Raw genomic sequence first — 12,692 nt, 5'->3', positions numbered from 1 at the left:
GGCTGTGGCATGGAGGAGCAGGGAAATGGGTGCAGAGCTCCCTGGCAGCATACAGGTGATGAGTCCCATGAACTGGAAGAGCCCAGGATGGATTCTCCGAGGTGGCATCAGGCTGGACACTGTGTGGCCACTGCTTGGGCTGGGTGTCATCTGCCCAGGACTGAGCCCTGTCTGACCCACCGTGGGGTGCAGCAGGGTGAGGAGCAGGTCCAGCTCTTTCCTCTCTGCAGTGGACTCTCTCTGGGGTTCCCAGTGCTCCCTTAAAGCTGGGCTACTTCATTTATCATTTCCCTTGAGGAATAATTTCCAGCCTCTCTTGCCCCCATTCTGATCCCTGCCAGTGACAGAGGGCAATGGGGCTGACCTCAGCCCTTTCCCAACACAGGATTAGCTAAGCTGGCTCCTCAGAGACACAGCCCAAGCCCATGCCAGCTCCTCAAAATCTCCAGAGAGCCAGGATTTCACCACTGCTCTCCTCCTCCAAGGTGAGAAGGCAGGGGGCACACACTTGCTGGCCGGGTTTGAAACCCTTCTGGACACTTTCAAATGAGGTTTCTTGGGAACAAAGTGTCCTGTAGCCACCCTGAAGTCACTTGCCTGGGGGAAAGCATCAGCCTAGTGAGAAAATGCAGCAAAACTCCTCAGAAATGCTATTGCTGCTGAAGGAACGTGAAGGGAGGGTGGTTTGGTGCTTTATTCCTGTCCTGCCAGGTCCCCCCTCACCCAGGGGGTGAGTTATCCTGAGCTGCCCTGCCCCACCTCTGCCACAAGCCTTGTGCTGCTCTGTGCACTGGTGTTGCCAGCTTCTGCTCCCAAAAGGAAGGGCTGTGGCAGGGGAAGAGCCATCTAGGCCAAAAGCTGCTTTCCTGGCTGGGATGTGGGGGCTCTCATAAACCTGTGGAAATGCAGAGGTGGGAAAGGAGCTGCTGCCCTGAGCACCCCTGCAAGTGCCTCTGCTCTGCTCCTCCAAAACTCTTGGGATCTTGGTGGCAGGGAGGATGCAAATCCTGGGACCACCTTTTCAAACCTATTGGCCTGGGGTTTTGTGAGAGCCAGCTTTCTTGTAGGATTCCCACTCTGGGCTTGATGGGTTGAAAATACTGCAAGAGCAGCCCTTTTTCTGTTTTGTTTTGGTTTTTTTTCTTTTTTTTTCTCCCTGATGTTTGTGTCTTTCCACTTCTGTCTCTGGCCAAGGCAAGGAGTGCCAAGGCACAAGGGCCAGGCACACCCAGAGGGAGGAATGGGGAAGTAAAGCACCCTCAGCTTGCAGGACAGCAGGGACAGAGCACAAACCCAGGGGTGGTAGCCAAGAGGAGGCAGGTTTGCTCACCACTCTGGCGGGGGGATGGCTCTCCTCACAGGAATTCATGGAATCATGGAATGGTTTGTGTTAGAAAGGACCTTGAAGATCTTCTAGTCCACCCTCTGCCATGGGCAGGGACACCTTCCACTAGTCCAGGTTCTTCCAAGCCCCATCCAGCCTGGCCTTGAAAGCTTCAAGGGATGGGGCATCCACATCCATCTGTGCCAGTGCTTCACCACTCTCTGAATAAACAACTTCTTCCCAACATCCAATCCAAGCCTGCCCTCTGTCAGTTTAAAACCATTGCCCCTTGTCCTATTACTCAATGTCCTTGTCAAAATTCCCTCCCCAGCCTCCTTGGAAGCCCCTTTTCCATGCTGGAAGGTTCCTGGACTCAAGGCCAGTGTCATGGCTCCAGTTCAGCCCCCTGTCTCCTGCTCCTCCTCTGATGCTGGATCACCTAGGGAGGGTGAGGAGGGTCTGCACACAGGATTCCCAGCCCTCCCAGCCCCATGGAGAGCTCTCCCTGCCCTGCTCTGAGCAGGAATATGGGCTCCAGCTGCACGAGTGGAAAAGGCTCCAGCTCCCAAAAAGCAGTGCAGGATCAAAGCTTTCGAAACACTCGGGGCATTTGGCCTGGGAGGTTTTGTTCTGACTATTTATAGCAGTTGGGGCCAAGTGAGTTCAGAGCTGGAGGAAAACTTTTCCAAAGCTGGGGGCCATTTGGATGAGGGAGGGGGAAAGGGAGTTCAGCCAGGCCCGCTTCCAGCAAATGTTGACTCCTTCCCTTAGGTATGTGTTGCTATCCGTGACACACTAACAACAGCTCTGCACACAAGTGCTGGGCTGGCCCTGTAAAGACTGAAACAAAAATGTGAATTGGCTGGGAAGGAGAACGTAGAAAAGAGAAAGTTTCCAAACAGCAAAGCTGTAGCATTTGAAAGCAAAAACTTTCCTTACCAGCTTGTTTTCATCCTCCAGTCAAGATCCTTCAATTACAAATACTCTGGGATTTTTTTCCAGGGGAAAGCTGGCCATGATTTTAGGGCAGAAAGACCAAATTATGGTTTCCTGAAGCCGTGCTTGGAAAGGAGAGAGGAGGGGCCTTTTTATCTTCAAGGTGAATTTTCTAGTGCTGCTGCTAAAAAGCATTTCATTTTCCTGTGCTATCCAGCAAAGCCAGGCTTAAACTCTGAGCAAGCAAACCAACACAACGTCCTTTAAATCCTGTCACCCAGACCATGAAGGCAGAGCTGGGTTTTCCTGTCTGCCAAGTGGATTGTGCTGCTGCTGCTGCTGTTTAGTCGTGAGGAGCTCGAGCAGGGTGCTTTAGATACACACCATGGCTTTTTGCATGCTTGGCTCTGCTCTCTTGATGTGAGGCACTCAGTACAGGTTATAAAAATATCCCTCTAATTACTAGTAGCTTCCAGCCATGCTCAGCATCTCCCTTTCTCCTAGGAACAGGGTGCAATTAGGCTGGCAGGTAATTATAATCAGCCTAATGTGTGGCTGGCCCGAGGAAGGTGGGTTTGGCAGCTGGGTGGTGTCCAGCCCAGGTGGGCTGTTACTGGGAGGGATGTTATGCTCTTTCCTGACATGGGTGGTATGGGATTTCTCCATGCTGTAAGAGCTGAGTGCTGCAGCCCCAAACCTTGGGTTGTTTCTGGGAAGAAATTCCATACCCCTCCCACTAGAGCAGCTTCCTCAGTGCCCCATCCAACCTGGCTTTGACATCTCCAGCACCCCCACCAAATCCCATCCTCTGCTGCAGAGGGTGCCTGTCCTTGCTGTGGATGCTTGAACTGCACTGAAGGAGCCAAATTGTTCTCCTTCAGGAAAGGCTGCAAGATCTCCAAAGGATTTTGAAGTGTGAAATGTCCTGTGTGTGGTTGGAGAGCAGGATGAAGATGGGTCTGGGCTGGCTGCATATCAGGTGGCCATGGCTGGAGTTGCAGGGGGAACTGCCAGGCAAAGTTTCCCCTGAAGCCACCCAAACATCAGCTTCAGGACCTGCCTTGTTTCATATTTCTGTGAATGACCCAAAAAGCAGAAGAGCAATGTTAAGCTGTGTGCACGAGGCAGAGCTGAGGGGGTTTCAACAGCCCTGGAAGTATTGGGTGTTAAAAAAAGAGAAGAGTGTGACCTGAAATAAAGGACCAACAAGAATGATATGAAGAGCAGCACTATAAAACACAACATCTTTGAGCTTGAGGAGCACCAGCACATGATAAGATAGGACTTTACACTGTGTGGAGGTGCCAGAGAAGGGCTTCTGGCTGTCTGTGGATCTCACAGTGCTTGGAGCCACTGCCTCAACACTGTAAGGAAAAAGGGAGATGCATCCTTATATGATTCAGGGTGATAAGGCCTCTCTGTTTATCTTAAGATCCTCATGGCAAGAGCTTCCAATACTTCCTGCAGTGCAGCAGCAGATACAAACCTGATCATCCTTCCCTAGGAAATGGAAAGAGTGGAGAGAGTACAAAGGAAATCAACTGTCCTGGTTGTGCCATGGGTGAATTTGTTGTGAGGGTCAGATGTGCCCCTCTTCCATTTTGTGTTTTTTCAACATGGCAGAGATGTGCTCTGAGCCCAGTTTCCACCCTTACCCAGCAGAAGAAAATGTTCTTCCCATTTTTTTGCCTCCTAATGATGATGACGATGACCACTCGTTTTGTACGTGTCCTTGCCGTGAAAGACCCTTCTTGTGCTCGGCACTAATGTTCCCAACTCTTGACTTGGAAAGGCTACACTGGCCAACTGGACAGTCCCTGGCTCAATGAGAGGCTGTCTGCTCTGCAATTAACAGATAAATGCCCACCATTGTGGGTGGAAAGGCGTTTTAATTAAAATCCCTTGGGATTGGCTTTGGCCAGCCCGTGGAGTGAATGGGAGAGGGCAGAAGGGCCAGGTCAGTGACTTGGGTCACCCCAGGAGAGCATCCACTGAGCTGAGACTGAGCACAAGGAAGGGCCTGCTTTATAATTGCATGGAGGTTTGATTTTTTTTCTTCCCCTCAATTGGCCTGCCCAATGGACAGTTCCAAGCTGATAGGAGCACAGACACTGCCAGCCCAAAGTTGGGATAGGTCCACAGGTTGTTTGAGCCCTAATGAGGAACCATGAATAGATGCTCACATCCACATGGGAAAAACACCTCCATTCCTTCTCTAATGAGCATGGCTCTCCAAATCCTTTTGGCTTGGGCTTTGCTTGGCTTTCAGAGGTGCCAAGGCTGCATCTCCCAAGCTGCTGCCACCTGCTCTGTCTCCTCTCATGATGGCCAAGGTGGGCCTGCAGCGTGTTTGTGGTGGTGGCACAGGTTAAACAAGGTGGTGGCACCCCCTGACTGGAAGTTGTGCTCGCCAGTGGCACGCTGAGCTCTGGACAAACCACAGGTTGCTGGTGTGTACACCCCAAAAGTGTAACCACAGGTGCTCCCTTTAATAAGTGAGTGTCAGCTCCTCCCCTTGACAAAGTGCATCAATTAACGCAATCAGTTAATGCAAACTTCACACAGGAAGCCCCAGGAAACTGGAACCAGGGTGGCCTTTCCATGGAGCAAGTCCTGCTTGCTTTCATGATCCTATTTATATTCCATCTCCTCAGGACAGGGTGATGAACTTTCTGATTTGCACACTAATGAGTAGACAACATTAAGTATAAAAAAACCTGATGGGTGTTAGCCCCATAACTTGTCACCTGAAGTCCAGCATGAGGGTCCATGTTTTCCCTTGACAAAGCACCAGGGCCCTGAAGATGCTCTCCAAAATGTTACTCCAAAATCCCATTTTTTATTTTTTCCTAAGCTTGTTGAGGTAATTTGGGAGGTTTTCCTCCCACCCCATCCCCTCTACCTTGGACTCCTGCACCTTTCCTTCAGATTTTTTCCAGAGGTACCCCAGACATTCCTGCAGGATGATGGAGAGATCATCTGGCACAGCCTTCTGGGAAGGGGGCTAAATCTTTCTTGGGCTCTGGCCTAAAGAAATCAATTTGATTTCACATGTTTTAAGGAAAGAGGGGAAATAAAAAATCATTTTCTGCTGCCGCTGCAGTTTCTGGCTCCTGTTTCAGGTTCAGTTTTGTGCTGTGAAGCTGCGTGGGAGCGCTGAGCAATCCTGGCATTTCTCAGCTGCTGCTGCTGGTGATCAAGACCTTGCTCAGGTGAACCCAGGCTGCACCTGCACATGGCCAGGACAGGTGTAGGTGCCCAGGGTGCCCTGCCCAGCGCCCATCCCGCGGGCAGGGAGGGAGAGGGGGCGCTGTGGGGGGCAGGGGCTGGAAACTGGGGAGATCCCCAGCGGTAAAGCACAGGGGAGGCTGCAGGGAATGCTCAGAGAGGGTGAAACATCCTTGCTGGGATCAGTTCAGCTCTGTGCTGGGCCAGCCACCTGGGATGAAATTAGCATTTGGGGGCAAGTAGCAGGGTTGTTTTTTTTCGTGTCCCCGTAGAAAAACGCCATTTTTACCGCCCAAGCGTAGCAGACAAAGAGGTTGGCTGTGCTTTTCCCTTTTCCTTTCAATCCCCTTTCTGCACGGTAACACTTTCTACTTCCAGACCTTGTTCTTTTTCTTCCTTTTTTTTTTTTTTTTTTTCCAAGCTCTCCTTCCCCTCGCAAACACCCCCTGGGGCACCCAGCCCTCGCCCCTTTCGCGGGGTCCCCGCGCTGGCAGGGTGCCGGGGAGGTGCCAAGGCGATGCCAGCGCTTCCTGCTGCCTCCCTGGCGGCACAAAGGGGACATTCAGGCGGGCACCGACCCCGGGCCCCCCTTCCCCCGTGTCCCCTATCGCTGTCGCCCGAGTAGCAGCATGAGAAGGGAGCAGCTGACGCCGCGTCCCGGCGGAGGCGAGCTGGAATCCGGCCCCACAAAACCAGCCCTGTGCGCGCTCCCTCCCGGCGTGTGCCCGCGGCCCCCTCCCTCCATCCATCCCCCCCAAAAAATCTCCAAGTCTGCCCAGTAACACCGAGCCGGGCTCCTTCTCCCACCTCCATCCCCGGCCAATCCCGGCGCTGCCAACACGCGGAGATGCGTGTTTGCCTTCTCCCCTTCTTCCTCCACAGCCCAGCAGCGCAGTTTTTGTTTTCCAGCTCGGGGCCGGAGGGGAGGCGTGGGCTGGAGCTTGGAGGCAGCTCCCGTCCTTCCCCGGCAAAGCAGAATAGCCTCAGAAACATAGGATGGGGTTTCATCGCTGCTCAAGGGAGCCTTGTTCCTAAGCACGGGCAGAGCAGTCTCTGATCTCTAGAGCTATTTTAGGTATTCAGGTATTTTAGGTACTGTAGGTATTTTAGGGGTGGGATGGAGGAGAAAGGAGAGGGGGGCAGAGAGAAGCAGGGTTTTGCTCTCCCTGGGTTCATCCACATTTTTCAGGCTTTCCTGCCGGCTCCAAGGGGTTTGTTTTCACCCCTCCTCTTTGCTTTGCTGCTTTTCCTCATCTCTGCCGGTGCTTGCAGCAGCTGCTGTGTTTTTGGAGCAGGATGGGTGTGATTCCCGTGCTCCCGGGGCACTGGGAGATGGGGATTGCCTGCTGCCCTCCAAAGCTCCACAGGAAGCTGCAGGGATGGAGACACTCATCATGCTGGATTTCACGGGGTGCCTTGCCAGTCCCTGTGCCTCCTCCCTGCAGCCACAGGGCACAACTGATGGTGGTGGGAGCAGAATAATAAACCACATTTTGGTCTTTCCTGGGGCACCACTCAGCCACACCTGGAGCATGGAGGCATCAGGGATATCCAGTGCCCATCCCTGACATAAAGGATGGGTGTTTGGACCCAAGATTGGTGGTGCAGGCAGCATCATGTGCCACATGTTTCCTGCTGAGATGCAGCAGTGCCCAGTGAGTGGTGCAGGCCAGGCCATAGCTGCTCTTGTAGGAGCTCTGCTGTGCCCATGGCATTGATGCCAGTGAAAAGGCTGCCCAGGGAAGTGCAGGAGTCATCATCCCTGGGGATATTTAAAAAAACATGTAAACATGGCACTGGACTCAATCTTAAGAGGTCTTTTCCTACCTAAAGGATTCTGTGGTTCTCTGCTCTTCTAATTTGCATCCTGCTGGAGGCTCAGGAGGGAAGTTGTGTGGTGGCTTAAAGCAAAGAAATCCGTATGGGATCCCAGTAAGCTGAGGACTTGAAGGCAGTGGCCTTGTTGCAAAGGGTTGAAAGCAGGAGGCCAGGTCACCATGCAGCTTATGCCTTGCAGGGAAATTTCTGCCAGAGGGGATTGTCCTGACATCCCAACACTTTGCAGACTCCAGAGGAGTGCCACATTCCCCTGGTTTTTTGGGATGTCGTGAAGAGAAGATAGGACAAGGGAAGATAGGACAAGAAAAGACAGGATAGGCATCCTAGAGGTGTGGGGAGAGAACATCTGCCTGCTGTAAGCTGATGGCCTGGAGAGGGGTCAGGCTGAGTCCTGTGCTGGGAAAAGCAGAGGGCTAGAGCTTGTGTGGGGCTGCAGGTGTCCTGGGAATGCTGGCTGAGCCGTGCCAGTCGTTGGGGGTGGCTGGGACAGTGGCAAGGGCAGCGTGTCCCTGTGCTCAGGGAGAGGCTCAGCCCAGGGCTTCTTGCACAAACTGTTTGTGGAGCTGAGGAGAGCCAGCCCCAGGGGCATGGGGCAGCTCTCCTGCAACAGCTGCCTGGGGGAAACTCCAGGAATTCCAGCTCCCAGGGGCGAGGGACCAGCTCAGCACCATGGCTTCTTCCCTACACAGGGATGGGACAGGCAGTGCTGGCAGGAGTTGTGCCAGTAAGAGATGTTGTTTCTTAAAAAGGTCTCAGGGTGTGTTTTTCCTGTCCAGGTGGGTTTTGGAGTAGGATAAGGGTCCTCCTGGTGCAGGAGGCAATCAAGGTAGAGCTCCAGCTCAGCCTTTTGAGGCCAAGATGATGGGAAAGGGCAAGCAGGGAGTGGGCAAGGGGGGCAGGCAGCTTACACCAGGGCTGTGGGAGGGAGAACACCTTCAGGAGGGTGTTTGCTGAGGCATGGCCCTGGGCCTGTGATCTGAGCAAGGCAGGGATCAGCCCAGAGCATCGGGGGTGACCTTCTCTTCACTTTTCAAATCTCAGGGGAGACTTCCCTGGAAGAAAGACTAAGTTTTCTTTGGAGCAAAGATAATCCTCCCCTCCTCCCTCAGTGCTGAATACTCTGGCATGGCACCAAATAGCAAAGACAACATGAAATACACCCTCATTTCCTTGGCCTCTCTTCCCAGCCATCCCCCAGAAAAGAGAGGCATCTGTGTTTCTAGCTTCAGCCTTCTTCCAGGGCCGGGTCTTTGTTGCTTTTTTTGATGCCAAAAGCTTTGAAATCTGTTCAAGGCATAAAACAAGGAGTGAGCAGCAGAAGCAGCACTGCCTGTTAAGCCCTGCCTGCTGCTGGTAGTGCCCCAAAGGGCCTCCAGTTTGCTCAGGCTTTTAAGGTGCATCATTGAGACTACCACCCACAAACCCATGTTTAGTGCACATGGGGAATGGAGCCACTCAAATCTCTTCCCTTCCAATGCAGGCAGAAAGAAAATAAAAGGCTGGGATAAGGATGTGGGCTCTGCCCCACTGGAAGCTGCTGGCCACAGCCATGATGTGGAGTCTAATGTATGGGCTAAGCAGATTTGGGAGAAGCTGAGCAGCAGAGAGTGATGCTGCTGGTGTATGCCAGGCCATTTCCTCCAGGAGCTGGAAGCAAGATGGGATCAGAGGCATGCGTGGCATCCACTGTGCCTTCATCACACCAGCTCCTCATCTTCCTGCCTGTCCTCCTGCAAAGCCACTCAGAAGGCAGAGAAGAGGCTCTCCCTTTCTCCATCCCCTTGGCATGCTGCAGGGACCTTCCCAGGACATTGCTCCTTGCCTGATGGTGTGATGGACAGGGGTAACACTGGGAAGAGCTCCCACCAATTTGCTGTGGGCTGTGGACCCACCTTGCACACAGGAGTGTCTGTTTTGAGGGGATGGGGAAAGCAGGGGATTTATTAAATCCTTTGGAAGGAGGATTTAGAGCCTGCAGGCCATGCCTAGTCAGGAGGAAATTATTCAGTGGTGGGCTGAATAATTTCCAGCTTCGGTATCTCATGCTGCCCATTCCTTTGCACTTCACTGAGCCGCCCTCCCAGCCACCCTCCTGAGCTCAGAGCCACTCCAGCAGCAGCTGTAAATCTCTGCCATCAGCCCTGGGATTCCCATGCCCTCCTGTTTGCCACCCTCTGCCCTGGACACTCAGACAGGACAGAGGATTAAAGAGGGCAGTAAAATTAACAGGAGGGAATGACATGCTGGACAAGACTCAGGTGGGGCCTCTGTGACGGGGCAGGACAGGTCCCAGAGGTCAGATGCCACCTCTGGGTGTCAGAATGGGAAGAGGTGTGAAGGTTGGCATGGGGATGTGCATGCAGGCATATTTATTGCCTCTTTGGGGTTGCCTTACAGTTGAAATTTATGGTACATCTTCTCTTCCAGCAGCACTTCCAGGATCCAGCTTCTGTTTCCAGGGCTGCAAGGATGACTCTGGAAAATGGCATGCTGTGAGTTTCCCCCCAGCCCTGGCACTCTGCTGCCTGAGGTGAGCTTTTCCCCTGCTCTGCCCTCTCCTCCCTGCTGCTCCCATCCCTCCTGCTTGTTTTTCCCGTGCTGCAGAGCCAGCTGAGCAATGTGCTGTAATATTTTCTGCCAAATGGAGCTTCCTACAGTAATAAAAGAGGGAAAATGTGGTTTGTGCTGCTAATGAGAAATGTCCGTGCCCTACTGCTCCCCTCTCCTGCAGGAAGGTCTGGGAAAGCTCCTGAGTCACCCTGGTTCCCATTTCTTCCCAGTTGTGCCCATGGGCCTGGGGGAGATGGGGGAGCACCGACAACACCAGGGCATAGTGACAACCTCCAGGTGAGTCTCCAGCTCCTCTGGGCTGCAGAGGGTTTGAAACCTCTGTTTGCAACCCCTTTTTTGCCCTCCTGGTGTCACCTGGTCACTGCTCAAGCAGATGGTATAGAGGGAAGAAAGAGTTTCCCAGTGTGGAACCCAAGGGATGTGTGGATCGTGCCAGGGAGGCACCAGCTGAGCATTTTGAGCAGCTCCCAGGCAGCCAACAACCCTTTGGGAGGTGCCATGAGAGGGCATGGTGGCTTCAGAGAGAGATCAGTCCCCAGTGACCACCAGGAGCAGCCTCTGAGCCCCAACATGGGAGCTGATCCCATGCCCAAAAATCCTGTGGCAGATTCCTCTCTAGGAACTGGACTGCTCCATGGCCAAATTCCACCTTCACCACTGCAGAACTGCTCTTCCTCAGGGGGTTTGCACACCAGTGAAGGGCTGCTGGCATTCCTCCTTGCCTGCTGAACATGGAGCACTGGGCAGAGACTCCTCCTGGGTCCCTGTGGCTCCCCATCCACGCTCAGCTAATCTGCTGGATTACAGTCCTTTATATTTAACTGGATTAAATGACTGTTTCTGCAGTTACTGTTACTGTTTTGCACTGGCCATATTTATAGGGTGCTCTGGTCGTATTTATAGGGCTGCAGAATCAAGTTACAGCTTTAAGGGCTACAGCCCTGTGGGTCACAGCAACCCTGGATAAAGTGGAGGAGCATCACCCATCAGTGCCAGCACTTCCAGACAAACAGAAAGTGTACTCCACAAACAGTGGAGTGTACTGAAATCTTCTGCTTTGGGGGAGACAGCCCTAAACCCTGAAAGGAGGCAGTTCAGGGGCCTTGGGGTCTGTGTTTCCCCCCAGCCTGGCACACTGGGGAGCTGCCAGCCCCGGAGCTGCCGTTATTGTGGCAGCAGTAAACACCTTCCTGGGCTGGCCAAAGTCCAGCCCCACGTCCTGCCTGCCAGATCCACCCTGCTGGGCCTGCATGGAAACCTCCCTGCTCCTGCAGGCAGCAAGGCACCTCCCTGCTCACCCTGATCCGTGTCCAGGGTGCTCGTGTGGACCTGGAGAATAAAGCCCCCAGTGATGCTGATTCAGCCCAGATAATGTTGGCTTTCACTTTGCACAAGCCTGGCTGGTCAGAACACCCTCATGTCCACCTTTCCTGAGTGCACAGGATGTCCCTGAGGGCACACACACTCTTAGCTGAGGTTCAGGATGATGAATATTGGAGCATAATAAGCAAGCAAGCCCCTTCCAGCAGGGTCTCTTTGGTTGCAGCTGATCTCAACCACAGTGCACGTTCTGAGGAGCTAAAATTAGCTGTGTTCCCATGCAGAGGCTGTGCTGGAGCTCTGCTTGGAGCATCACAGCTTTAGGAGCTGCTGCTGCTGCTGGTTTGGGTGTGAGTGTATAGGAGTGGGCAGCCCTTGTCCCAAAAATGAATTTTTTCAAAAGCCACTGGCCTAAAGGCCAGGGTGGGTGAAATGAATAACCTTTGTGCAATGTTTGAGATAAAAATGCTGCTCACAAGGGCTTGTGGAGCATCTCCTGCCTCACTGCAGCCCCAGGATGGATGGAGAGAGTTACAAAGCCCCCACTGACACAGTCTCCACCATGCTGCCCCAAACCCACAATCCCAGCAAAGGAAACTCCGTGTCCTTCCTTTGTGTCTGCCCGCTTGCAGATGAGTGTGGGATGAAGAAATTCACATCCACTGCTCCAGCATCCTGCACAGCATCCAGCAGGGACCATCCCTGGGGACAGGGAGTCCCAAATAAGCTCTTAGTGAGTAATGAGGAACTCCAGCAGATGCACTAAAAGCAAGGGAGCATCAGGCAGCAGATAAATCAGCTCCATCAGCCTGAAGGAGCCCTGATTTGTAGCCTGACCTCGGCCACACTCACTGAACTCCTCAGGCCCCTGGCTGGAAAACCAAGGAGAATAAAAAGCAGGATGCCAAAGCTGAACTTAGCTTTTCCCTCTGCAGATAAATCACTTGGAGATGAGGGAATTTGCTGTGATTTTTTGCCAACAAGTCACTCCCAGCATGCCAGGGCAGCTGTGCTGGGCAGGTTGCATGGCCAAGGTGGGAGGATGAACAAACACCCTCTGCTGTCCTTGGCCTCATGGGAATGGGGTAGAGAGTTATCCCAAGGAGCCAGACCCCAGCAGCACCCAGGGAAGAGGGGGAAGGGTGTGAACAGCAAAGGTGAGAGTGGAGGAACCCTCCCTGTCCTGCCCTGCAATATTTGGGTCATGTTGTATTTCACTGCTTTGGTTTATATTTTGCACTGAAATGGTTTCTCCTGTGGTTCCCCCATTGTCCATTGTATGGTTTAACCCTTCCCCTTTTTCCCTTGACTGGCTGTGATCCAGGGTTTCTCCACCCCTCACTCTAGGTTTAAAATTCCCTGTGTTCCCCATGCTTTTTCCCTGGACCCCTTCAGGAATAAAACTTGGATCACCCCAAGAAGAAGAGCCTCTTTTGGTCTTTTATCTCATTGCTGCAGGATTCCAAGCCTCCTC

Source organism: Oenanthe melanoleuca, chromosome 8, assembly GCF_029582105.1.
Source record: "Oenanthe melanoleuca isolate GR-GAL-2019-014 chromosome 8, OMel1.0, whole genome shotgun sequence".
Taxonomy (NCBI): Eukaryota; Metazoa; Chordata; class Aves; order Passeriformes; family Muscicapidae; genus Oenanthe; species Oenanthe melanoleuca.
The sequence above is the reverse complement of the archived record's forward strand: the minus strand, read 5'-3'. Positions refer to the sequence as shown.